We start from the raw sequence: 27410 nt of genomic DNA, 5'->3' as shown, positions 1-27410 counted from the left end.
CTAAATCTACCAAATGCAATTTTTTAGATGGGTACTATCAGGTACCAAGCCAAACACTCACCCATTTAAGAAAAATTACTTTGGAGGGCAAAGGGGAATGAAGAAGAATATTCCTCTCTGGGTTGGGAGGAGAAAATGAACAATACGTGATACAATCTCTTCCCGGCAGCCTCACACAATGGTGTGTCTTGCAAATGAAACATACTGTGAAACAGCTTGTGAGATGAGCTTCATCAACAATAAGTAATTTTTATTCAGATTTTATCGTTGACTACAATGAACATGATTAAACGTTTCAGATATGCCTATTCAGACCTTAAGCAAACCACTAAAAAATAAAAACTACTAAAAATCATCTTCTAAATCTGCTTTAGAAGAGATTTAATTGCCAACTCGATGGGTAGAACCGAATTCCTACTTGATAGCAGCACCGTTCCCAAGAAGATGGTCACAACATATTTGCACTTCCCACCTCGGCCTCTTTTCTCATCCCTGCGGATCCTCCCAGCGTTGCCAAATAGTTACAAAGTCAGTCCTTTCAAACCACTGCATTTTGAACTTCCTAGACCTTTAAGAGAGACTCTGTGTACGGAAAAGAACAATAGCGCTTCAAAAGACCTTTCTGCGAGTTTTTCAATACTCCATTTGAATGCTGGGGTTTCAATCAAGGACATCAGCAGACAATTTCTGATTGCTTAGAAGTTGACTTTTATACAGCTTTGATTAGGTCGCCCTTCTCAATAGGAAATCAAGAAAATCTTTGATCACTTTCGGTTCCCAGAATTGTCACCAAGCCTTGTCAGGATAGGGAGTGAAAGAGACGGGGGTGGCGGGGGGCCCTACTCCTTCTGACATCTCCGAACCCCCATCTATCTTCGTGCCTGCGCAGTTCCGGTGCCATCCAGAATCACTCATCACGGAGATCACAAAAACAATGGGTGCTAATTCAAGGGGTGGGGATGGTTTATAATTTTATGGATTTCCCAAAGACCTATAATTGGCACATAAATGTACCAACGTGAACTGGATAATTAGGGGGTTCTAAAACGTAAGCCACCTTTAATTTATATGATTACTTGAAAACGTTAAGTGTTGTAAAGTGTAGTGGAATCTCCACACGGCCTTTATTCAAAACTATCAACACTGAAAGTGTATTTAACTGGCCAGCAGGAGGGGAGCAGGAAGGAGGTGGAAACGACGGCGCGGATTCTCACCCCCGGTCCCTGTTGGCTGGCTAGGAGCTGCACTGGAGCATCCAGCTCGCAGGCGGGCTCGCCCCCGTCCAGCTCCCAGGCGGAGAAAGGCGCTCTCGCTACCGCAAGCTCTGCACTCGCCCCTCTTTCTAACGGAGTTAAACACAGGCGTGCGCCGACATCCAAACGCACACGCAGACACCGACCCACGCGGGCGCGCACCCCAGCCTCGCGACACACACACACCGGAGCGCACAGAAGCCCGCGCCGCGGCGCTCTCCACTGCGCCCGCCGCCGAGAGCCGAGCGGTCGCCAAACGCCCCCGGCCTCCCCACCCCCACGCCATTCCTTCAGACTCTCCCAGCCTAAGCGGAAGTGCCCCAGCAGACCCCCAACAATGAGGACTTGTGCGATGCAGTTGGGGGTTGGGGGTAGTTCACACGGAGTGAAACGTACACAGTCTGGCAGGTCTGGGAGCAGCCAAGTGGCGTCCGCCTCTCCAGGCAGCGTTCCCTTGTGCCCACTGGCCCCCATGAGGCCCACCAGCACCACCAAAAAACAAAAACAGAGAAAAAAAGCGCCTTAAAAAGTGCAGAGAAAAGATGCGCCCTCCCACCAGGGGTCACAATAATACTCCCCGGGACGCAGTCAGCGGAGGCAGAGTCCTGACTGCAGCAGTCACCCTGGTTTTGAAATTTACTTTGTACACTCACCCAGTGGCCCCTTTCAGACGCCGCGACACGACCTCCCCCCATCTCGGACTCCCTGCCTCTGGGTTCTCTCGGCGGTTGACACCCTCTTGTGTGCCTGCCTTACGAGCCGAACCACAGAGATTTAAAGTTTCCCTGGTAGGAAAAAAAAAAAAAAAACTGAGCTCTCTGCATCCAAGTCAGAGCGTCTGGAGCAGAGAGAAGGAAGACAGGCGGGCTGGGGAGGGGACTAACTGGGCGTGTGGGCAGGGGGGTGCTGGGGAGTGGATGGAGGGGGTCGAGCGGTAAAGAACAGAGTCCACAGAAGATCCGAAGAAAGGCAGGGGTCCGAGGAACGCGGGATCCAGTTCTCACGGTGCCCGCGAAAGGGCTGGGATTACTGAGATAGAGTCGGTTTTTCGAGAGGTCGAAGCCGAACCTAGCTACCGAGGAGTAGGGAAGTGAAAACGGGGTTCGGCCGAGTGAGGAAGAGGGTCTGGCCACCAGAGAAGCAGGGAGGGAGTTTCGGGAGCACAGGACAGCGGGAGAAGGCAGGCTCGAGGACCGACAGAGCCAAGACCGCAGGAGGAAAGAGGGCGCAGGGGGTCTTGGAGAGAGACGCGTGTCAAGGGTGGACAAGTCTGGAGACAGGATCGCGCGTGGTCAGAAGTAGGGAGACAGGGGCGCAGGGGTGGGTGGCAGGAGAGAGAAAGAGAAGTCGCCCCTTTCCTCCCAGCAAGTGGAGGGAGAAGGCGAAAAACTGCTGCAGTCGCCATCCTCGCAGCACCCCTAGCCAAACTGCTGAGTGGCGCGTCCCAGGAGCCCTCCTCCGCGCCGGGGGCCCCAGCGAAGCCTCCTGGCTCCCCGGCGACGCGTCGTCGCGGGGCACCTGACGCGCTGAACTCAAGGGTTGCCGCGCGTCCCCGCCGTGCCTCACCTCGCCTAGCCCAGAGCATCCTCCTCCGCTGCCGCAGCCGCCCAGGAAGCGGCTACCCATGCCCGGCGGGCGGCGGCACTCAGGCGCGCTCTGCAGCCCGGGGAAGCCCGGGCGAGCGCCGAGCTGGGTCCATCCTCCCCGGGAGCCACGGGCCCCGCGTCAGAGTAGGGGGAGGAGACCGCCACCCGCGCGGACCCGCCTCCTCCCGCGGCCCCCGCCCCGCCGGCCCCCGCACCCGCCCGGCGCCCAGCGGCGCCGCTCACCTACTAGCTCCCCGGCCGCCGCCGCCGCTTGGTAGTGCGCTCCTCGCCCCGGCCGCGCGGCTCCAGCTCCCTCCGGGGCGCTCTCTGCGCAGCCTGAGCGCGCTCCGAGAGCTTAGCCGAGCCGCGGTGGCGACGAGGAGGTGGAAGAACGAGCGAGCGAGCGAGCGGGGGCGCCGCGGCTTGCAGTCGCGCCTCTGGAGCCCCTGCGCGCTCTCTCCATCCTGGCGTGGAAGCGGGAGAGACAAGCCGAGAGCGAGGGGTCCCCGCCCCAGCCTCGCCAGCGTGAAGAGGGTAAGGGAGGGGGTTGTCACAAAGTAGCCAGTGTTTTCTCCCCCATCACCACCACTGGCCGCAGCTCCGCCTGGCCCCTCTCATTTTTCTCTAGGGTCTACCCTTTTATCCAAGCCTCGAAAACATACGCATACCCAAATATACGGAGTGCCATTATGGGCGAAACCACGAGGGGAGTCTCTGTGAGGGCATGTTGCCCCCACGCCCCTTGGCAGGAGGGGGCGCTCGCTCCCAGCCGCCAGCGCAGGCTCGGTGGCTCCTGTTTTGATTGCGGCTTCCCAGGCAAAGTTGGGCAAGTTGGGAGGGAAAAGGCTAGCATGTGTCACGTTTCCGTCCTAGGAAAGACCCGTGCCCCTGAGAGTATGCAGACCGCGGTTAACTCCGGCTTACTCCCCCCAACTCCCTTACTCGGCTCTTAGAATGACTGGGAGTAAACAATCCTCTGATCCGAAGCTGTGCGGGAGGCGGCTCCAGCGAGTACGCAGTCGGTTGCTCCTTGCTTAGGGTCCTAGCTTACAAAGATCCTAGAAACACCAAGTCGCAGAAAAGATTGGGTCCTTCTGAACATTCTTCCACCCTGAGACTGGATTCAATTCCAGGAATCCCTGTTGTGTGGCATACCTGTCTCCAGAGGCCTGAACGCAGGAGGAGAGAGGAGCCTGGAGAATCAAATCAAGTCGATAATGTGTAGATTCGCACTGCACACAAACCACCCTGCTGGACCCAGGTGCAGAAAAGGAAAGCAAGAGGCAAGCAACCCTTCCTTAAAAAGTTTACCCTTACTCTTTTGGGGGCTACACTTCTGTTTTCCAGCTGTGTAATAACAAAGCTAATGCGATGGATTTGTGCTTTTCTGTTTTGGGTTTTTTTTTTGTTTGTTTGTTTTTTTTTGTTTGTTTGTTTTTTTTTTTTTTTTTTACCTCTTAGCTTCAGACACTCACCCACGGAAATTTAATGAAGCTTTTAGGGTTGTTACCTCCAGAGTCAATGAGCTAAAAATATTTAGCCTAATGCACTCCTTGTGGAGCCAGTAGGTCCAGGGCTGGTACATACAGAGTCATCAAGAGACCCTCCCTTTCTCTACAAAATTCACGACCCATTAAACTTACTCCATAATAACAGCTTCCGCACAAATGGAGGCCTGAGCAAATGGAGGCTGTCACGCACCACCTGAAAAGACAGCAATTTACATAGAGACAAGAAAAATTTGTGAGGTCATAGCAGAATGCAGTCTTGCAAGAAGAGATGATCAGATGAAACTCCCAAAAAGGTGGGAGGGAGGTCCTATCCCTGATACTGCTCGGTTTCTATCTACCTCCGGGTGTGACCAGATAATCTAAGGGTGGGGAGCAGGGAAACTAGCCCAAGTCTCTCCAAGTTTTCCAGAGTTCTGGAAACTGAGGACAGTTGACGCCAGATACGGTTCTACACTGTGTAGGAAGTTCAGGCTTACCAGGCAACTCAATTAAGATTAACTTCAGTTTCTTCATCTATGAAGACACATCTCAAGTGTCTAAACTCTACTAAGAAAAGAGGGACAAATCTGAGAAGACATGGTCGAAACGGGGAGGGAGGGTAGAAAACTGTTATGATGGACGCACAGGTCTAAATTCTCATTGACTACCAAAAACATTAAAGTTTCTCAATGCTTTGAGGATAGCCTTAGAACATGAAGGCCATCTACATGCATCTTAAGGCCCTACTTTTAAAACCTGTCTTCACCCACCTTTCACTTTGTTTGGCTTTCTATTGATATGATGATTACAGACTTTGAAGGGAATTCATGACACTGAATTGGCCAAGTAATGGAAATACAAGACTCTATCTCTGCTCAGTGTTGAATCAAGTCTACCATGGAAACTGGGCAAATTTCCCTGAAATTCAACAGGGGTAACAAGCAAAGCTTTTCTCAAATCCAGGCATAACATGTAGATGCTAACTGCACACAAACTACCCACCAATGATCTTTCAAGTTAAACTAAACCAAATCTTAAAGGAACATTTTAAGTTGTTGTACTAAACACGTCATGAAACAAGTCACCTAAGAATTAAGGTTTTTTTTTCTTTTGTTCTTTTTAAAAATAACAATATCATTTGTATTAAGAATGGCATAAGAAAAAAATCTCAGTGAACATTTCTTTATCATCTACCCTGAGAAACAGTAAAATAAGAACAGCAAAGATGTATATATTGTTTATTATGTTTCAGACACAGTTCTGATACTTTCCGTATATTAACTCATTTAACCTTCACAACAGGCCATTGGGGAAGGCACTCTTATTATACTGGATAAAGTATGGAGTTTGGAATTTAATGAGCTTCGTTCATCTTTGACAAGTTACTTCTCTGAACGTCAAAATTCTCAACCCTACAATGGTGGTGGATCATACTTGCTTCTTGAGATCACAGTGAGCCTTAAATGAGATAAGGAAGTGGAAGTGCCTGGCACTGAATAAATCAGTCACCCCATAAACATTGATTCTCTTCCCAGAATAGTTCTAAAATAGTTCATTTTAATTTGACAGGCATTTATAATGGGAATAATGGTGATAAATCAGAAACATGTTCTACCTTTGAGGATGTTGGAGTCAACCAAATAAAAGACACAGGCATGAGCAGCCTGCACATGGGCAAAATAGAGTTTTATTGAACTTTACATAATTTATAACTATGCACATGATTTTCAAGATACTCAAAGGAGAAGCCTATGTAAGTGCTGGTTGACCTATGATGGAAATCAAAATCAAATGTCAGAAATCATAAGTCCTATTAGCTATTACTACTCCTCCAAAGAAAGAAATGCAAAGAAGCCCATTTTGTGTATTATATTTTATTTAGTTCTGTTTATTCCTACAATTATTTCAATTACAACACTCGTTGGCTAGAGTGTAATAAAATTTTATGGTGTAAACTATGGACTTTTTTCTTTTTCTGTAGTTTATTGAGGTATAATTGGCAAATAATGCCTCAATATTGTGTATATTTAAGATGTACAAGATGATGTTTTGATATACATATACATTGTAAAATAATTAGCACAATTAAGCTAATTAGCATATCCATACCTTCACATAGTTACTAATTTTGTGCATGTGATAAGAACAGTTAAGAGCTTAGAAAATTTCAAGTACATGGTGCATAATTATTAACAGTAGTCACCATGCTATACATTAGAGCTCCAGAACTTATTTATCATATAACTGAAGGTTTTTACCCTTTAACCAAAATCCCCCCATTTTCCCCACTCTCTAGCCCTTGACAACCATGATTCTATTCTCTGACTTTGATGAGTTTGATTGCTTTAGATTCCACATACAAATGAGACCATGCAGTATTTGTCTTTTTAGGTCTGGCTTATTTCACTTAACAAAATGTCCCCTAGGTTCATTCATGTTATCACCAATGGTAGGATTTCCTTCTATTTTAAGACTGAATAGTATTTCATTGTAGACATATATACCACATTTTATTTATCCATGCATCTGTTGACAGTCATTAGGGCAGTTCAGTGTCTTGGCTATTGTGAATAATGCTGCAATGAACATGGTAGTGCAGATATCTCCTTGAGATACTAATTTAAATTCCTTCAGATATATACCCAGAAGTGGGATTGCTGGAACATATGGTAGTTCTGTTTTTAGTTTTTTGAAGAACTTTCATACTCTGTTCGTAATGGCTATACCAATTTACAATCCCACCAACAGCATACAAAGGTTCCCTTATCTCTTCATTTGCACCAATACTTCTTACATTTGTCTTTTACAAAAAAAAAAGAACAAAACTTTTTTTGTTTCTTTGTTTTGTTTTTTATTTTGTTCTGTTTCTTTGAGAAAGGGTCTCACTCTGTCACCCATTCTGGAGTGTAGCGGTACCATCACTAGGAATTTATTCCTAGGCCCTCTATTCTGTTTCATTGATCTGTGTCTGTTTTCGTTCCAGTATCATACTATTCTAGTATCATACTTTGAAATCAGGTAGTATGATTTCACTGCAGCCTCAAAGCCCTGGATTCAAGGGACCCGTCTCCTTCCGCCTCCCAAGTATCTTGGGACTACAGGCAAGTGCCACCATGCCAGGCTAATTTTCAAGAAGTTTTATAAGGACAAGGTCTGGCTATGTTTTTCAGGCTGATTTTGAACTTTTGACTTCATGCGATCCTCCTGCCTCACCTTCCAAAGTGCTAGGAGTGGGAGGTGATATCTCATTGTGGTTTTCATTGCATTTCCCTGATGATTCGTGATATTGAACAACTTTTTACATGCTGCTAGCCATTTATATGCCTTCTTTAACAAACCAAAAATGTCTATTCGGGTCCTTTGCCCATTTTTAAAATAAGGTTGTTTGTTTTCTACTATTGAGTAATAATGAGTTCCTTATATATTTTGGGTATTAACCCCTTATCAGATACATGGCTTGTAAATATTTTCTCTCATTCTGTAAGTTGCCTTTTCATTTTTTTGATGGTTTCCTTTGCTATGAAGAAGTTTTTAGTTTGATGTAGTCCCATCTGTCTACTTTCACTTTTGTTGCGTATGCTTTTGGTGCCATATCCAAAGAATCATTGTGAAGATCAATGCCAAGGAGCTTTTCCTCTGTGTTTTGTTTCAGGATTTTTATTATTTCAAGTGTTGCATCTGCCTTTAATCCATTTTGAGTTGATTTTCATATATGGTATGACATAAGGATTCAATTGCATTCTTTTGCTTGTGGACATGCAGTTTTCCCAACACCATTTATCGAAAAGACTATCCTTTCCCCTTTATATATGCTTGATGACTTTATCAAAGATTAGTTGATGGTATATGGGTGAGTTTATTCCTAGGCCCTCTATTCTGTTTCATTGGTCTAGGTGTCAGTTTTCCTCCCAGTATCATACTATTCCAGTATCATACTTTGAAATCAGGTAGTATGATGCTTCTGGGTTGTAATTATCTTTTAAGACTGCTTTAGCTATTCAAGGTCTTTTGTGGTTCCATATACATTTTAGGATTTTTTTCTATTTCTGTGAAAAAATGTAAGTAGCTTTTTATAGGGATTACATTGAATCTATCAATTGCTTTGGATAGTATGGATACTTTAACAACATTAATTATTCTACTTCATGAGCATGGGATAGCTTTCCGTTCATTTGCGTCGTCTTTAATTTCTTTCATCAACATTTCAGTTTTCAATGTGCAGATCTTTCACATCGATAGTTAAATTTACTCCTAAATGTGTTACCCTTTGTGATGATATTGTAAGTGGAATGGAGTTTTTCAAACACAAATTATTACACAGCCACAATTCATTAAATAGTTTGTCGTGCTTGTTAGGAATGTTTCTGTGTACATAAAGCCTCGAGTTAATACAATTTTTAATAAAGTTCAGTCGGAACACTCCTACCAAGCTTAATAGAGATATAATATGCTCAAAGTATACTAACATAGAATGTGTACGATTTCAAAGGTTTATAATCCTCTCACTCTCCCTTTTATTCAAGTTCATGTTTATACTCAGATTCTGTATTTTAATAAGAAAGGTCTATCCTTTATTTTAAAAATATGTTTACTGATGGCTTGCTCTATACCAGGTACAATGTTAGGCATTGGCAGAGAAAGAAAACAAAAACAAACAAACAAACAAACAAAAACTTGTCCTGAAACAACTCATAGCCAAGTGAAGGAAACACATAATCATATTACATTGAGATGAACACTGTGACAATGCCAAGTACAGGACGCTAAGGGAGCATCAAATGGGGCATTTAACCCAAGGTAGCATGTGAAGAGGACTTCATGAAGGAAGTGACGTCATCCTGAAAGATAATTGGGTAACCAGGTGAAGCAAGAAAAGGTATTTCAGGCCAAAAAACAAAAAAAGAAAAAGAAAAAAGATAGAATGTAAAAAGGCAAAACAGAGATTCCCCTCTGAGAGTGGCTGTAGTTGACTCTAGAGAAGCATGCATGAACAAATTACAAAGTGCCATGATCAGAATTTTGAAATTTAGAGTGAAAGCAAAAGGATCCACTTAAAAACACACACACACACAACAAGAAACAAATACTTTGCAAACCTTGTTTTAACTACATTTCAGATACTTCTCTTGTATGCCCTGGACATAAGTAAAATGTCCAATTGCTGTTTCTCTTCTGAGGTCAAAAAAGCAATGAAAAAATATTTCTATGCAACTTCATCAAAACAGAACATCTCTTCTTTCGTGGTACCAGCCTTGCCTGATTCCAGCGCAAGGTTGTGTGGCAGCATTACTAAACTTGACTCTGGTTTACAATAGCTATAAATAGCACTCCTTTCATTTTTTCCAAGGAGCAGGTAGAGGACAGCAGCAACACTGGCAATTGTATTTATGCCTGAAATCTGCTCTCTTTAGCTAAATGCACAGTAGAAACAAAAGTGGAGAGCTAAAGTGACTGTCAAAGGACTCTTATGTTTCAATACAAACCCCCAATTTTTTTCACTCATAAAGTGGAGCTTAAGGTGATATTAATGCCTGAAAATAGGAGTAGGCTAAAAGCTATAAAAAAAATGGCTGGGCCGGGCACGGTGGCTCACACCTGTAATCCCAGCACTTTGGGAGGCCGAGGTCTGCAGATCACGAGGTCAGGAGTTCAAGATCAGCCTGACCAACATGGTAAAACCCCATCACTACTAAAAATACAAAACTTAGCTGAGTGTGGTGGTGCGTGCCTGTGATCCCAGCTACTCAGGATGCTGATGCAGGAGAATTGCTTGAACCCGGGAGGTGGAGGTTACAGTGAACTGAGATTGCACCACTGCACTCCATCCTGGGCAATAGAGCAAGACTCCTTTAAAAAAAAAAAAAGGCTGAATTTCTGATGCTTACAGAATATCGAAAAAGAGAAGAATCAGCATAGCATATGATATAGCTGCTGCATATTTTGTAGCCTCTATGTTAAAGGTTAAAAGTATGACAGGTATGTGTTGTCTGCCTCTCTGGGGCCATTCCTCCTTCTTTTAAAACAACACCTAGATTTCATTGGGAAACCATTACTTCACCTGGTAATTTTTTTTTCCATTTAATTTTGGTAGACCTGAACCAGCTCCAGAGTTGGACAGGTGACTCAGAGCAACACATTTCTTGACCAGAATTTAGATATGGTTAGATGGGTAAACTGTGTAGCAAAAGATGGAGCAACTGGAAAAAAAAAATGCTTTCTCTTTGTTACTAGGCTGGAAATTGGAAAGTTGTTAAGCCTATAGCTACAGAAACCCATTCCATGAAAAAAGTCTTCTGAAAATTAAGGTAACGAAGAGGACTAAGAGGTGGGGAAATTGAGATTTATGAGGACATTGTTGAAGAATTTTGGTTTAGCCATGCCAGAAGCCAACTTCCATTGTTCCCCAGATTTTTCTGTTATATGAGCCAATATGTCCCCTCTATTATTTAAGGTAATTTAAGTTGTTGGATTTCTTTTTCACTTTCAACCAAAATTTCTGTCTAATATACCAGATATTATGCATTTCCTATATATAATTTAATTTAATATGTAAAGCACTCTAGAAAGGTATTTATATTTATACTTGCCTTTGTTCTAAGAAAAACATGAACTTTCATTTTACAAGTTAGAAATAAACTCAGAGAGGTTAAATTATTTACCAAAATTACACAGCTGATCAGATAGTTGAAAAATGAACAGTTATAATTTATAATAACACAGAAATACATTGAACAAAAGTTGTGCATGCTTTCTACACCAAAATTTACAAAACTTTGATGAAAACAATTAAAGAAGATCCAAATAAATGGGAAGACATACAATGTTCATGGTTTGAAACACTTATTATTGATTAGATGTCACTTCTCCCCAAACTGAAGTATACATTCAGCACAATCCCAATAAAATTCCTAGCACACTTTTCGAAAAAACTGACAAGTAAATTAAAAATATACATGAGAATGCAAAGGGACTTCGAATAGCCAAAACAATCCTGGGAAAGAAGAACAAAGTTAGCAAGTTTATCCTACCTGATTTCAAGACTTACTAGAAAGCTATAGTAATCAAGACCTTATGGTATTGGCATTAAAGACAGATAAATTGGCAAATGAGACAAAATAGAGAATACAGAAATAGATCAATGCACTTGATTTTTCCGCCAAAGGTGACAATGCAGTTCATTGAGGAAAGTCTTTAAAATATGGTACTGAAAAACATGCGTAAACATATGGGAAAAAAATCAGCCTCAAGTTCTTCCTCATACGTTTATAGAACAAAATATAAAAGCTAAAATGGTAAAAGTTCTAGAAGAGAACCTTGGAAAGTGTCTTCATGATTTGGAGGTATGCACAGGTTTCTTAGAGAGGAGACAAAAATCACTGAACATGAGAAAATAATAAATTGGACTTTATCACAATTTAGAACATTTGATGATCAAAGAAAACATTAAGAAACTTAGTGGTAAACCACAAACTTGGGGAAAATATTCACAATACATATATCTGACAAAGGACTTGAATCCAAAAAAATAAAGAAATTCTTCCAATTAATAGTGAAAAGACAATCTAATCAGAATGAACAGAAGACTTTGACAGTTCACCAAAAAAAAAACAAAAAAACAAAAAAAACTATAGGTACGTGAAAAGATGCTCAATATCACCGATCCAGAGGAATATGCAAAGAAAACTGTAATAAGACACCACTTCACACTCACTAAGATGGCTAAAATTTAAGCATTTGAAACATTAAATAATTGATGAGGATGTGGAGCTTTTTATACAATGCTAGTACAACTGTAAAATGGTATCACCCTTTGGAAAATTACCTGGCACTTTCTTATAAAGTTAAACATCCACCTACTCAGGAGTACTTGTAGGTATTCCACTTTTAGGTATTTACCCAAGAGAAATAAAACATATATACACACATATACTAGAAAATGTATATCAGGTTTATTCATAATAGGTCAAAACTGGAAACAATCCAAATGTCTACACACAGCACAATGGATACAAAAATTGTACAATATTCATACAGTAGAATATTATTAAGTAAGAAATAAAACACACTACTGACATATGCAGCAATATGGACAAATCTTCAAAACATTTTGAGTAAAAGAAGACAAGTCAGACCTCAAAGAGCGTATTATTGTGATTCCATCTACATGAGGATCAAGAACAGGCAAAATAAATCTGCAAGTGAAAGTTGGAATACTAGTTGCCTCAGTGGAGATAGGTTACCCGGAGAGGGGTAGAAGGAAATTTCTGGGATAATGGAATAAACATATCTTTAATGTAGTGTTGGTTATATAGGCAAATACAGCATAGTACTGTTTAACGACAGGGATATGCTCTGAGAAATGCATCATTAGGCAGTTTTATCATTGTGCGAACATCACAGAGTATAAATACACAAACCCAGATGGTAGAGCCTACTACACACCTAGGCTATATGGTATAGCTTATTGATTCTAGGCTACAAACCTGTATAGCATGTTACTGTATTGAATACTGTAGGCAATTATAACACAATGGTAAGTATTTATGAATCTAAACATACAAAATGTACAGTAAAAATACAGTATAAAAGATACAATATGCTCTACCTATATAGAGCACTTACTATGAATGGAGCTTTAAGGACTGGAAATTGCTTGGATGAGTCAGTGAGTGAGTGGTGAGTGAATGTGAAGGCCTACAACATTACTGTGCACTACTGTAAGACTTTATAAACATTTTACATGCAGGCTACGTTGAATTTATCTTTTAAGCTTGCCTCTTTTTTTTCTTTACTTTTCTTTTCTTTTTTTTTTTTTTTTTTTTGAGACAGAGTCTCGCTCTGTCACTCAGGCTGGAGTATAGTGGCATGATCTTGGCTCACTGCAGCCTCTGCCTCCCAGGTTCAAGCGATTCTCCTGTCTCAGCCTCCCAAGTAGCTGGGACTACAGGCACTTGCCACCACGCCCAGTTAATTTTTGTATTTTTAGTAGAGATGGGGTTCTGCCACATTGAACAGGCTGGTCTTGAACTCCTGACCTCAGGTGATCTGACTGACTCAGCCTCCCAAGGTGTTGGGATTACAGGTGTGAGCCACCGTGCCCAGCCAAAATTTGACTTCTTAAATAATACATTAATTTGGCTTACTGTAATAACTTTTTTACTTCATAAACTTTTGAATTTTTTTTAACTTTTTAGATCTTGTAATAACACTTAGCTTAAAACATAAACACATTGTAAAGCTGTATAAACATTTTCCTTATCTTCTTAATCTATAAGTTTTTTCTATTTTTAAATTTTTAATTTTTTAAATTATTTTATTTTTAAACTTGTTTATTAAAAACAAAGACACAAACACCCACATGAGCCTAGGCCTACACAGGGCCCAGGAGTATCCGTACCACTGTCTTCTACCTCCACATCTTGCCCCAGTGGAAGGTCTTCGGGGCAGTAACATGCATGAGTTGTTATCTCTTATGATAACAATGCCTTTTTCAGGAATGCCTCTTGAAGGGCCTGCCTAAGGCTGTTTTAAAGGTAACTTTTTTATATAAGTAGAAAGAGTACACTTTAAAATAATGATCAGAGTATAATACATATATAGGCCAGAAACACAGTCATTTATTATCAGCATTAAATATTATGTGCTATACATAAGCCTATGTGCTAGACAAATTTTTTTTTTTTTTTGAGATAGTCTTGCTCTGTTGCCCAGGTTGGAGTGCAGTGGTGCAATCTCAGCTTACTGCAACTTCCGCCTCCCACGTTCAAGCAATTCTCCTGTCTCAGCCTTACGAGTAGCTAGGACTACAGGCACCCACCACCAAAGCTGGCCAATTTATGCAGTTTTAGTAGAAATGGGGTTTCACCGTATTAGTCAGGCTGCTCTCAAACTCCTGATCTCAGGTGATCCAATCGACTCAGCCTCCGAAAGTGTTGGGATTACAGGCATGAGCCACGGTGCCCGGCTGTGCTAGACTTTTCTACGATGGACAGCTAGCTCAGTAAGTTTGTTTACACCAGAATCACCACAGACACGTGAGTACACATTGCACCACCACATTATGAGGACAAGAGAAATTTTTCAGCTCCATTACAATCTCACAGGACCATCGTCATATGACTGATCAAACTACCCTTAAGAGCTACACATTTCAATATGTCTATTTTGCCTTAATTTTAAATTTTTTCAAAAGAGCAGGCACAGAGAAAGTGGGGCAGCTGAACAGCCCCTACAACCCTTGTGAGCACTGGTCTACAATGGCTCACCCCAGACACTTGCACTAATAGTGCAAGTTCTGAATCAAACGTTATACCCGCAATATAAACAGGATGTTCTGTGTTGGGCAGGGCACTGCCAAAGCAATGAATGTCTAACAAGTACCCTTTAAATTCCATTAATGCGAGAATGGTTACACCAAGATGGATGCACCCTCCATAAAATGGAGGTATTGTCCAGTGATGAAGTGGATGCCATCAGAAGGTAAAGAACTTCCTGGCACAGGAGTTAATAAAAAGATGGTGGATGATGGCTTGGCAGGAATTTGATAGAGAAATGCAAGCTTCAGATGGTGAAAATGAATGGGGAAAGGGTAAGTAAGACTTTTAACTTCTCCCAAACCTTGATATTCTGTGATTCCTGGAAGAGTTCTTGTCCACAAACTGTGAAGCCAGAGTCAAATTTCAAATGGTTCTCTTCCCTTTTGTCCCAAAGGACAATGAAGAGGTCACAACTCTCTACCGGAAGGTATAGGCTACATGATTGAATTCACATAAAAATCTCACAAGGGAAAAGTCACCATTCTTCCCTTGAAACACAGTGATGCAAATCACACTTTATAAAATATTTTTAAAATAAAAAAGAATGTAATTGCTCATTGAATTGTAATATGAATGCAAATTAACTTACTGTAATTATACTGTGCAATTTTCTACTTTAAAAACTTAGAAAATGGAAGAGACCTGATAAGTAATTTGAACTGTAATTCTTCATTGTGTTCCTTCATTATGCAATTGTTACCATAAGCAATTTGCTCTGTTTTTTTTTTTGTTTTTTTTTTTTTTTTTTGAGACGGAGTCTTGCTCTGTCGCCCAGGCTGGAGTACAGTGGCCGGATCTCAGCTCACTGCAAGCTCCACCTCCCGGGCCTACGCCATTCTCCTGCCTCAGCCTCCCGAGTAGCTGGGACTACAGGCACCCGCCATCTCGCCCGGCTAGTTTTTTTTTGTATTTTTAAATTTGCTCTGTTTTAATGTAAAATGTTTTTAGTTCATACCTTTACATGGGCAGAACTCCAATGAGACCATCCAATACATACAGATACCTATTCCCTCCAGCCCCTACAGTGCACTGTAAAAATAATCATGATAAAATTAATACAGCACAAGGGAATTTGTGAAGGATTCTTAATATATTTTCATTTTGGAAACTTTGTCACATTAAATGTCTCTCTATCCATGCCCCCAATATGTTTTTAACAATCAAGGAGTTCCTAACCAAAGAGAAGTAAGATGATCACATTCATGGTTTAATGGCAAGACTCTGGCATAGAAGTAAAGAAAATGGGCTCCAGTCCCCGCTCTGCCTCTGCCACTAATTAATTGTGTGACCTTCCTTGTTCTGGCCCTCATTTCCCTCATCTGTAAATTATAAGGTTGGGCTAGGTGGTTTCCAGCTTCCGTCCCAGCCCTTACAGATTGCTCTGTAGCCACTCTCTGCTTTGCATTGTTTAAGCAACATGAGTGACAGGAAATGAATTTCTTATTTAGAATTAATGACCGTCTGAATGAGGCACAAGCCCTTTAGTTCAGTCAGTCATTCTTTGCTAAAGAATGTCTAACACAAAGATCATCTGAGATGATGCAAATGTAAAAAAAAAATAATTACCTGTTTTCATGCTAATAATAATTTGCATGTGTAGTTCCCTCAGTGTGAATCCTGTTAAACGCAAGGCATTCATACAGAGAGCTAGGGATCTCATTAAGTGTACGGTACAGTGAAAATAGGGTGGGTAAGGCTTGGACTCACAAGATAGTGGTTTGGTTTTTTCCTATGGCCAATAACCATACTGAGCCTCAGGAACTTCATCTTCCTTGGGTGCTGTGGGGGCTAAAACAATAATGCACAGAAAGGCATCTGGTCACTCATATTTGCAAATGTCTGATTTATTCCTCTCAATAACACCATGAAGTAGGTGCCACTATTATCTCTATTTTCCAGCAAAATAAAGAAGGAGGAGGAGGAAGGGGAGGAGGAGAATTAAGTAACTTGCTCAGGGTCACAGCCCATGACACCTGTCTGTCCTGTCTATCCAAAGGGATAGTAACATCCCTTTATCTGCTGGAGTCCCATGATAATACATTTAGTTCATTTTTTTTCACATGACATATATGATCTTAGGGAACTATATCCATCTTTGTGGAACTAACAGTACTATGAACCTCCATTTCCTCAGCTGTGAAAGGGAAATAAAAGTAGCTATATTTTTGCATAGCATACTCTTCAGTTGCTTCTTACTTTAGCATTCGCCCTACCCATCTCTACCTCATTTCCTCCTTCCTGAAAAATCTCAATTCCCATTTGGGGAAGTATGTGATTTCTCAGAGGTTGACTCCACTCTCAGCTCTGGGTTGACCCAAGCTAAGTCAACACATTCCATCTCCTTAGCCAGAGTGGTTGGTTCAGGGGTGGGTAGAGAACTTACCACTGTCCTAACTAGACTGAATCTCAGTGCTTCTGCAGAAATACTAAAATTAAAATGCCCTCTTTGCCAGATTTGAAGGGGGAAGAAGGTAAATAGCATGTAGTCCAGGAAGCAGCAGCTTAGTCTCCTAAAGGAAACAGGCCTTAGGATAAAGGTGACCCCAAAGAGATCAACACAGAGAAACCAAAAAAAAAAAAAAAAAAAAAAATCAAATCCCTGTCACATCACCAAGTCATTGCCTAAAGCCAACATTACCTTAACAATAATTTGAGCAAATATATCCCTTTTACTATTTAAGCCAGCATTAGTTGCAGTTTTGGTTACTCTCTACCAAAGCCATGTCATCAACTCAGTGATGAGGTTTTAAAGATGTAATGAAGTCATGAATGAGAAACAGTAGAAGGCTACACATGCATAAGGTTTAATAGTGGTGATTATGATAACAATGACAATGATGATAGAAGTGAAGGAAGAAATTAATGCCTTTCAACAAACATGGTACTGGAATTTCATGTGGATCAGAAGTTTCCTTCAGTGGAAAACAAAATTAGTTCACTCCTCCATGTTTCCCCAATTCATCTTATGATGTTCTTCCAAAAACATACTCTTATATGCCCCTGTAAAACCATACCAGATAATGGATTTTTTCCTGACTTCAACTTCTACTTGTTTGCCTCCATTCCTTTGCTCATGCTGTTTCCTACTCCAGGTTTATTCTTGCCTATTCTCATTTTTTGAAATTCTTCTTAACCTGTAAAACCTGGCTGCATGAAACCTTCTCTGACCATTCTTTCTTCTTTGATTCCTTTCCATATTGTCCCTACTTCTAATCTTGATCCCTGCAACATGTTGGAGCCATTTTCATGTGTCTGGATCCCCCATTGAGATTGTAATCTCTTACAGTAGATGCTAAACTGCTTATAAACTGCAAAGGGAAAGAGCTGCATGCAACATCTGCCACTGCACTAATGTCCAGGGTGATTCGGCCAATGTGGTCCTAATTCCACCTTGAACAGTCATCCATCAAAGGCATATAAAGAGTACCTTTTGAAGAGATGGGAACGTCTTACATTCAGGAATGCCCAGACAGTAATCCAGCCAGGACTTGTGAAGAAAGACAGGTAAGTGGTGACACAGCAAAGAGGAAAGGAAGGAAGAAAGAAAGGGGAGAGGGAAGGAAAGAGAGAAGGAAGGAAGGAGGGAGGGAGGGAGGGAGAAAGGGGAAGAATGGCAAAGAGGATTATGGTTTAGGGGATGTTACCAAAGGATGCTAAAGGCAAAACCTTTCATAGCTCTTGTTTGCCTTCTTATACTTAGGGTGAAAAGACGGGTTCTGTTAGACATTGCTGTTCTCCAGGGAATATCTACAGGGTAATTAGAAGTCTGGAGTCTCTTCTGTATGTCTTCCAGTTGCCTGTATTATTGTATGTTAATAAATATAGAATAAAACATGAATAATAATTGAGTATACTATTTGAAATTACAGTTTCTTTTTTTTATAATTTGATATTTTATTTTAGATACAGGAGCTACATGTGCAGACTTGTTACATGGGTGAATAGCATGACACTGAGGTTTGGGGTAGAGATCCTGTCATCCAGAGAGTGAGCGCAGGACCCAATAAGTGGATTATTAACCCACACTTCCCTCCTACCCTCCTTCCTCTAATAGTCCAAAAAAATAGACATTGTTTAGCTCCCACTTATAAGTGAGAACAAGTGATATTTGGGTTTCTGTTCCTGTGTTAATTTGCTTAGAAATATGGTCTCTTGATGCATCCATGTGACTGCAAAGGACATAATTTCATTCTTTTTATGGCTGCATAGTATTTTATGGTGCACAGGTACCATTTTTTCTTTTCTTTTGTTTTCCTTTTTTTTCTTTCTTTTGTCTTCTTCCTCCCTCCCTCCCTCCCTCCCTCCCTCCCTCTCTCTCTCTCTCTTTTTGTCTTTCTTTCTTTCCTTTTTTTTTTTTTTTTTTGAGGCAGAGTTCTCACTTTGGAGAGGCTGGAGTGAACTGGCCTGAACACAGCTCATTGCACCCTCAATCTCCCAGGCTCAAGCGATCCTGCCACCTCAGCCCACCAAGTAGTCGGGAGTACACACACACACCACCATGCCTGCCTAATTTTTGTATTTTTGTAGAGATTGGGCTTTTCCATGTTGTCCAGGCTGGTCTCGAGCTCCAGAGCTCAAGCAATCTGCCTGCCTCAGCCTCCCAAAGTGCTGAGATTACAGGTGTGAGTCACTGTGTGCAGCCACTATCTATTTTCTTTATCCAGTCCACCATTGGTGGGCACCTAGTTTGATTCCATGTCTTTGCTATTGTGACTATCACAGTGATGAACATATGAGTGCAGGTGTCTTTTTGGTAGAACAATTTATTTTCTTTTAGGTGTATACCCAGTAATGGGATTGCTGGGCCAAATGGTAGCTCTGTTTTAAGTTCTTGAGAAATCTCCAACTGCTTTCCTCAGTGACTGAACTAACTTACATTCCCAATAGTGTGTAAGTGTTCCCTTTACTCCACAGCCTTGCCAGCATCTGTTATTGTTACGCTTTTTAATAATAGCCATCTGACTGATGTGAGATGGTATCTTATTGAATGGCTTTGATTTGCATTTCTCTAATGATTAGTGATGCTGAGCATTTTTCACATAATTGTTGTATAGGCTCACTTCTAATCTTAGTTCTGACACTGTGAAGGTGTGAATTTGGTTGAGTTCCTCAATTCTCAGCTGCACTTATCTGAGATAATAATGGGGATAATAATAATTGTAAAATGGGGTTAATAGTAGCTGATTCCAGTGTCTGTTTTAATTGTTAAATAAAATAATATTTGTTAGAATGTCATACTACTTGGTATATGGTAATGTAATAAATCAGTAGCTGTCAGTAGTAGAGTTCGAAGCAGTAATCATTAATTTGGACATGGATTTCTCTCTTCGATTCAATCAGCTGTCTCTAGAAAAGCGATCCTTGGGATAACAAGCACACCACATTCCAGAGTAAAGCCATGAAAGACTTTGGCAACACTGCTGACAATCCTGGTATTCAAACTTTCTAAAATAATGACCTTGAATATGCCAGATAAGCATTAAGACATTGGTACTTATTGTATTTGAGTGAGAATTTCTTTTTTACAACCAATAGTCACTAATCATAAAATTTCCTGTGTTTGCAAACATTTACTTGGTTGGCATATTATAGAAGATTGGTTTCAAGGTTATTCCTATGAAAATGTTACTCTCATCCTTTTGTGTTTTCATATTATGTTTTCCAGAGAGAGAAAGGGTAGAAAGACACAGCTTGGATGCCCAGAAGTGTCAATGTCCCTGGGCATTCCCCACGGAGGAGTGCCACCCCTGTGAGTGTCATTTGCCACATGTGTATCAATGGAAACTATTTTAGAAGCTGCCTATGAAGGTGATTGGAAACTGTCAAAGGATTTTGAACACTTGGGGGATAGGGTCAAATTTTTGTAGTAGATACATCATTCTGATAGCAGAAGGAAGGTTGCATAATGTGTCCTACCCACCCTTACTTCAGGCATTTCCTTCACTCTTTCTCCCATTACCTGCTACAGCACTCTCCTACCCCACCAGCACTTCTCTCAACCCTGAAAAAAGAGCCTGAAATCTTGGGTGTTCATTTTAAAATACAATTAAACAAGTCTACCATGGGTACATAATGTTTCTTCCAGAAATAATTTAACATATCCTGCCAAATTCTAAAAGAGGACACTTAATCATTGGGAACCTTCCATATCTGGACTTATTCCTTCAATCACAATGTTTATGCAGTTTAGGGATATATGACTCTGTAGTTCCTGGTTGTGTGCCAGTTCACATGGGTTTGTAGTAGGAAGCCCCAGGTCATAGGGGGGACTGAGATAGTACTATGACCAAAGGACCATGAGAAACAAAGAAGGGCCATCTAAAAGAGATGCCGCTCGAAACACATTCATGTGCCGTGTCTCTTCAAGGTTTCTCCTTGCTCCCTGAGCATACCATGCACTTTCATATCTCTGGATGTCTTTCCTTATGCCTCTTCATCTTCATGAAATGATCTTTCTAACTACTTTACCTAACGTTCTTCAAAGCCCAACTCAAATGTAGCTTCTTTGGCACTCTACCAACCTACTCCAACTCTGTTCCAGGCACTATTACTTGCTCTCTCTCATCTGTATTACTTAGTCATTATTAATCCCCTTGTTATGAGCATACTTGTTAAATGCCTGGCCTCCAACAGACTAGAAGGCATCCTTGCAGCTTCCCTCTGCTTCATTCCCCTATAGCCAGTCCTTGAGAATTCCTACCTCCAACATGTAACTCCAACATATAACTCAAAGCTGTTCACCTCCATCATCTCTTCTGCCATGAGCCTGGACCAAGCCATAGCCATCTCTTGCTGAGTACTTCCTTCTCCCTGTTTGCACTCTTGCTTCTCTATAACATGTGTTCCAAATATTAGTCACAGTAGCAGTTTAGAAACATAATTTAGACCCTGATGATAACGTGCTGAAAATACATCAAAGGTTCCTCATTGCACTTGAGTTTCTAAAATCTTGACGAAGTCTTTCCAGGCCTTCTATTATCTGCCCCATCACCCATCATCAGCTTACTCCATGTGCCCCCTGTTCCCTATACCCCAGCTACAGTGGCCCTCATTCACTTCTGCAGGGTTCCCACCTCAAGGTCCTGGAAAGAATGTTCTGTTTGCTTGGAATAGTCTCCCTCATCCCTCCAATAGCTTCTCCCCAGGCACCTACTCTTATATACTCTTGATGTTCCCATTTAATGTCACTTGTTCAGAGAGGTCTGACCTGACCTCCATCCTTAGCAAGGTCCCTTTGTTATAATAATTCAAAATATTCTGTAATTTCCCTTAATAGATCTAAACAGAATTTATAGCTATATGTTTATTACTACATAAAAAGAATGATTATATTTTACAATTATGTCTTGGCTTAATGTCTATTTCCCCCAATAACTTATAAGCTTCATCAGGACAAAAGAATGTTTTCATCTGCTTGTTATTTTTGTGTTTGTTTGGTCACTGTAGTGTGTTGAATCTGTGACTGTTAACCTGAATTGGAAAAAAAGAATCTTTGCAAATCTAATTAAGTTAGGATCATGAGATGAGGAGATGATCCTGGATTATATAGGTGAGCCCTAAATCCAATCACAAGTATCCTTAAAGACACACACAGAAGAAACAGAGAGAAGAGGAAGAGGTAAGGTGACTGCAGAGGCAGAGAGTGGAGTGATGTGGCCACAAGCCAAGGAACACCTGCAGCCACCAGAAGCCAGAAGAGGCAAGGAATAATTCTCCCATAGAGCTTTCAGAAGGAGCATAGGGATGTCATCCCTTGATTTCGGATTTCCGTCCTGCAAAACTATGAGAGAATACGTCTGTTGTTTTAAGTCACCGTGTTTGTGGTAGTTTGTTACAGCAGCCTGGGATACTAATACTGTCATCTATATATTCCTAGGGCTGGTCAGTTAATATGTTGAATGAATGAAGAAATGAATGAGTGTTCATCAAAGAAAAGTTGTATACATTCATCATTATATAGCAGAACTCACCACAGTAAATACAAAACAGTTGGTGCTCAAATTATTATTATTATCATTATTTGAGACAGAGGTTCACTCTTGTTGCCCAGCTGGAGTGCAATGGCACGATCGCAGCTCACCGTAACCTCCGCCTGCCAGGTTCAAGCGATTCTCCTGCCTCAGCCTCCCTAGTAGCTGGGATTATAGGCATGTGCCACCACGCCCGGCCATTTTGTATTTTTTTTAGTAAAGACAGGGTTTCTCCATGTTGGTCAAGCTGGTCTTGAACTCCCGACCTCAGGTGATCCGCCCACCTCGGCCTCCCAAAGTGCTGGGATTACAGGCATGAGCCACCGTGCCCTGCCAAATTATTTATTAACTTACACTGAAATGGGACTTATTTTACGAAAATAAGCATTTAAAAATGTTATGGGTATATAATATTTTTAGAGTTTTATTAACTTATCCTGAAAATTATTTATTATTTATTTATTGTTATTTATTAACTGATACTGAAATGAGACTCATTTTACAAAAATAAGCATTTAAAAATGTTATGGGTGCTGGGCACGGTGGCTCACACCTGTAATCCCAGCACTTTGGGAGACCGAGGCCTCGGGCGGATCACGAGGTCAGGAGATAGAGACCATCCTGGCTAACACAGTGAAACCCCTTCTCTATTAAAAATACAAAAAATTAGCTGGGCGTAGTGGCGGATGCCTGTAGTCCCAGCTGCTCGGGAGGCTGAGGCAGGAGAATGGCAAACCCGGGTGGCAGAGCTTGCATGAGCCGAGATCGCGCCACTGCACTCCAGCCTGGGAGACAGAGTGAGAATTCGTATCAAAAAAACAAAAAAAAAGCTATGGGTATGTAATATTTTTAGAGCATACATATGAAGAAGCAACTTAAAGACAAAACTAGGCAAATTCCTACTTTTAAAAATGAAAATAGTAGAACTGAGAAGAGTTATCTGACTAGCCCAAGGTCACACAGCAAACTCAGGCTGAAGAAATTGTATTTACTCATATAGTTTCCATACCATCATCTACTAGTGTATCTTCCACAAGTACAATACCATCATTCTAATTAGAATCATTTGGTACATTGCTACTATCTCTAAAGACCCCAGCTTTCATTGTCACTAAACTAGTTAGTATGTGTAGGTCTTCACTGATAATATATTGAGCCAAATCCCAAGAATCGTAAGATAAAAAATTTTATCCATTCAAATTCCAAGGACTCCAAGAGAGAATATCGACATTAGATAGACATTTACTATACTACATTTTACTTGATTTAATTATGATTTCACTTCTGATGTTCAAATATTTAAGCAGCTTATCAGGCATTAGCTCTTCATTTAAGAATTCACCCAAAATATGTTAAAACGCATGGAATAAACCAACTCACTTCAGAACTAACCTTTCCCACTTAATTTCTGACTTAGGGATAACTCCATTTGAGGACTTTCTGATGATTCTGGTTTAGGTTTAATGCTTTCCTACATAATGGTACATGACAAAAACAAAAAACAAAACAAAACAAAAAACTGCATCTCTTTCTATCAATACAAAAGGAATATTCCAAATCAGTCTTTCCTTCTTCTTTCTCTGTATGGGAATGGACAGTGTAGCTCTAGGAATCAGATTATCTGTGTTTATTTCACCCATCCCATTTTATGATTTCGGGTAAGTAACTTGACCAGTTTGTCACTCACTTATCTACCTACACGGCCATTCAAGTGCGAATTTAATGAGCATTTATTCCAGCCTACATCATCTGATTATAAAACTCGGGTTCTTTTTTGTCATTATGTCCTTAGTAGTTCCATCTTCACTGTAGGTGCACCATTAATCCATGTTAATAGCTGTCGATAAAATAAACCGTATTGCTAGAATTTGGCATATTTTTTGAAGTTATTACATATGACTAATTTTAGAGAATCCAGTTTTAGCTGGAGGAACCCAGAAGCTTGTTTAGTCACGTTCCCACCTGCACAGTGATTCTTTTTTTTTTTTTTAATTTATTGTATGATTGTATTTATATGAAATATTTGGAACTGGTAAATCTGTAGAGTGGAAAGTAGATTAGTGGTTTCCTGGAGTTTGGCAGGAAGGAGAACAAGGGAGTACCTGTGTTTGTTTCTCTTGAGGATGAAAAAATGCACATCGATTTTTAATTACTCACACCTATGTAAGCTTATCCATTATATCCTTAAGTATCCTTGGGACTGGAGCCTTCAAAATATCCCTTAGAATCTATTTCTCTGAACAACTAGGTCTGGTTTTATTTATAAGATCCATATTTTTATCAGTCATATGTTCATTGATCAAAAAACTTTCCTAAGTACCTTCCACGTGAATGACACACTGTGCTAGGCACTGATAATAAAGGAATGAAATACTAGTTCTGTTCCAAAGTAACTCACAGAATAACGGAAGATAACAGATAGGTTTTGCAAAATAATGCCCTGAGTCCTATAATAGAGATGGCCACTGAATGCTTTACATACCCCCTCCTCAAAGAGACGCATTTGGGATGGGAGAGTGATCTGCAAGTCTTCAAAAGAAGAAGCCTCTGTGAGTCTATGAGGACAAAACTCTCTTAGTGACTGGTCCACTGGACTTTTTTACAGTTCAAAGGATCAGTCCAACTAATTCCTTTCCAGTGACTCTGATCACTCTGATCACCCTCTTAAGATTCTTTAAAAACTTCCAAAGAGAGAGATCCTTGCACAGACTTATCTCTCTCTGGGCAGCTGTGTGGCTACTGTCCACGTGAGATAGAAACGTGGTACCTTTAGTTGTGCTCACATTTGTACTCTGTTACTCCCTCAATATATGTCATTAGTTTTTAGAGGAAGATTTGCTCCTTCTGTGGGCTTTATTTTCAGAAAGGTCAGTAAAGATCCACATTCCCAGAGAAAAATATTATATGATGGTTATACACCGTGAAACCCAAATCTGATTATAACACGCCTTTATTTCAAATCGTGTAATGGTTCCCCAGTGCCTACAAGAGAAAATGTAGTCTCCTTGACCTGGCGTAGAGGCCCTCTGTGGTGAGTCTTACCTACCCCGCAGCAGCATCTCTTATCAAGATCCCCTCACACATCAGCGGCCAGCCAGGCAGGACTCCTTTAGGTTGTGGTCAGAGAGAAGTCATTGAAAGGCTCTTGGTGAAGAAGTGCTAAGATTTGGTCTACATTTTAGGATTCTTGTTCTACATTCCCTGAAAGAAACAATGATGGCAGGAAAGTCCACGCATAACTCAACTTGCCTCCTCAAAAACCTCCTGGAATGAGGCAGGCAAATAAATAGGGAACAAATTGTTCCTATAACCAGTCCCTAAAAACATAATTGCAATTGCAAAGGATCCCCACTGTATTTATGATTGCTTCTGGGAAAATGTCAAGCTGAAGGATTGCGGGCAGCCTCCTTGAGTCACCCCGGTGACAATCATTAAGTATTCTTAGATAATTAGGAATCTTGACAAATCCTAAATTTCCCAATAACCTAATACTTTGTAGAAATAGCACACTATATGCCCTAGGCAGTCTAAATAGCTGCACAAGGTACGTATGTGAAGTAGTATAAGTGCTCAGTTGTCATATTTTTCCACACCCATTTATGAAATGTGCTTTGAAATTAGATTTTGATTTTATCTCTGTCCTTTGTGATGAAATAAAATACAAAACATTGAAAAACTTAAACCAGTTGAGCAACAACACAAACTACTCTTCCCTACTAGACAATAATCTAGTTAGATGGAAAAAACCCTTCAGCAACTTGGAGAGTTATATTCAGAATAATTCAATCTGTAACTAACAACATTTGATTGTTAAATTATTTTATCGAACAAATAATCACAGGATTTGTCACCTTTGATGGATTTATTAATTCAATAAATATTTGTTATGCATCTGTTACACTCAACAAAGAATAAATTGTTGATCAAGACATTGTACTTGCCTTCAAGAAGTGGAGTATGTCTATTTATTTTGAAGTCTTACTGGCATGAAATAAAAACCAATATAGGACACGATTTGATCTGTCCTCCTCCTTCACAATAGCAAGTGTAGCAAATAGCAACTCTGACACACACACACATAGATGCACACACACACACACACACACAGGTAACACTGATTAAGTATAAGCCTTACACTGTTATTGACCTCAGTCCTAAATTACTTAACTTCATTGATTTTATGCTCCAAATGTTGGTTACATGTTCATTTTCCCAAATCTAACCCCAAGGCTCATTTTCCCATGGTCACACTTTCTTTTCTGTGCTTGAATTTGGACTTGGATTTTGATTCCTCCTGAACAACAGCATTTCCCTTTGTCTTGAGTAAACATTCACCCCATCTCATCTGGAGTTTAAAGGCTATGACCAAGTATCAGGAGAAGAGGCACAACTTGCCCCTGCCCGTTATTGTAACATGACCCCATCTAACAGCCCAACATAACGATCCCACACTTCAAAGGAGAAATGTGCAAATCAAAGAAATATGATAGAACACGAAACCTAAGTCAGGGTTCTACTTGTTCTGTGACATTATAAAAACATGCAAATATGACATTGAAATAGTGACAAAAAACAAAGAAACTCTGGGTGTGTTGCCTTATAAAGAACCATATTGTCACCACATTAGTGGAGTCTCTGACCCCTTCTTTATCATTTTAGTCTCTATCTGTATCTGCTTTTTTTTTTTTTTTTTCCTTGACATGGTCTTACTTTGTCACCCAGGTTGGAGTGCAGTGGTGTGATCACAGCTCACATACAGCCTCAAACTCTAGGGCTTAAGAGATCCTCTTGATTC

The 27410-nt window shown here is 40.7% G+C and overlaps 1 protein-coding gene across 17 annotated transcripts in view; it reads right to left on the bottom strand.

Annotated features, from left to right (window-relative positions):
- LOC105495139 (DAB adaptor protein 1) overlaps nucleotides 1-27410 on the bottom strand; it is a 1257833-nt gene that overhangs the window by 423858 nt on the left and 806565 nt on the right. The window contains exon 1 of one of the 17 annotated variants that reach the window (XM_011764375.3): nucleotides 3083-3565. The exons of 11 other annotated variants lie outside the window; for them this stretch is intronic. The gene's annotated coding sequence lies outside the window, so the exon portion shown is untranslated. Of the gene's footprint in view, nucleotides 1-1906; nucleotides 2765-2819; nucleotides 2993-3082; nucleotides 3566-27410 lie in introns of those variants that run through there. 5 more of the 17 variants (XM_024797065.2, XM_011764370.3, XM_071092465.1 and 2 more) reach the window with 5 other exon arrangements.

Source organism: Macaca nemestrina, chromosome 1 (assembly GCF_043159975.1).
Source record: "Macaca nemestrina isolate mMacNem1 chromosome 1, mMacNem.hap1, whole genome shotgun sequence".
Classification (NCBI taxonomy): domain Eukaryota; kingdom Metazoa; phylum Chordata; class Mammalia; order Primates; family Cercopithecidae; genus Macaca; species Macaca nemestrina.
The sequence above is the reverse complement of the archived record's forward strand: the minus strand, read 5'-3'. Positions and strand labels throughout refer to the sequence as shown.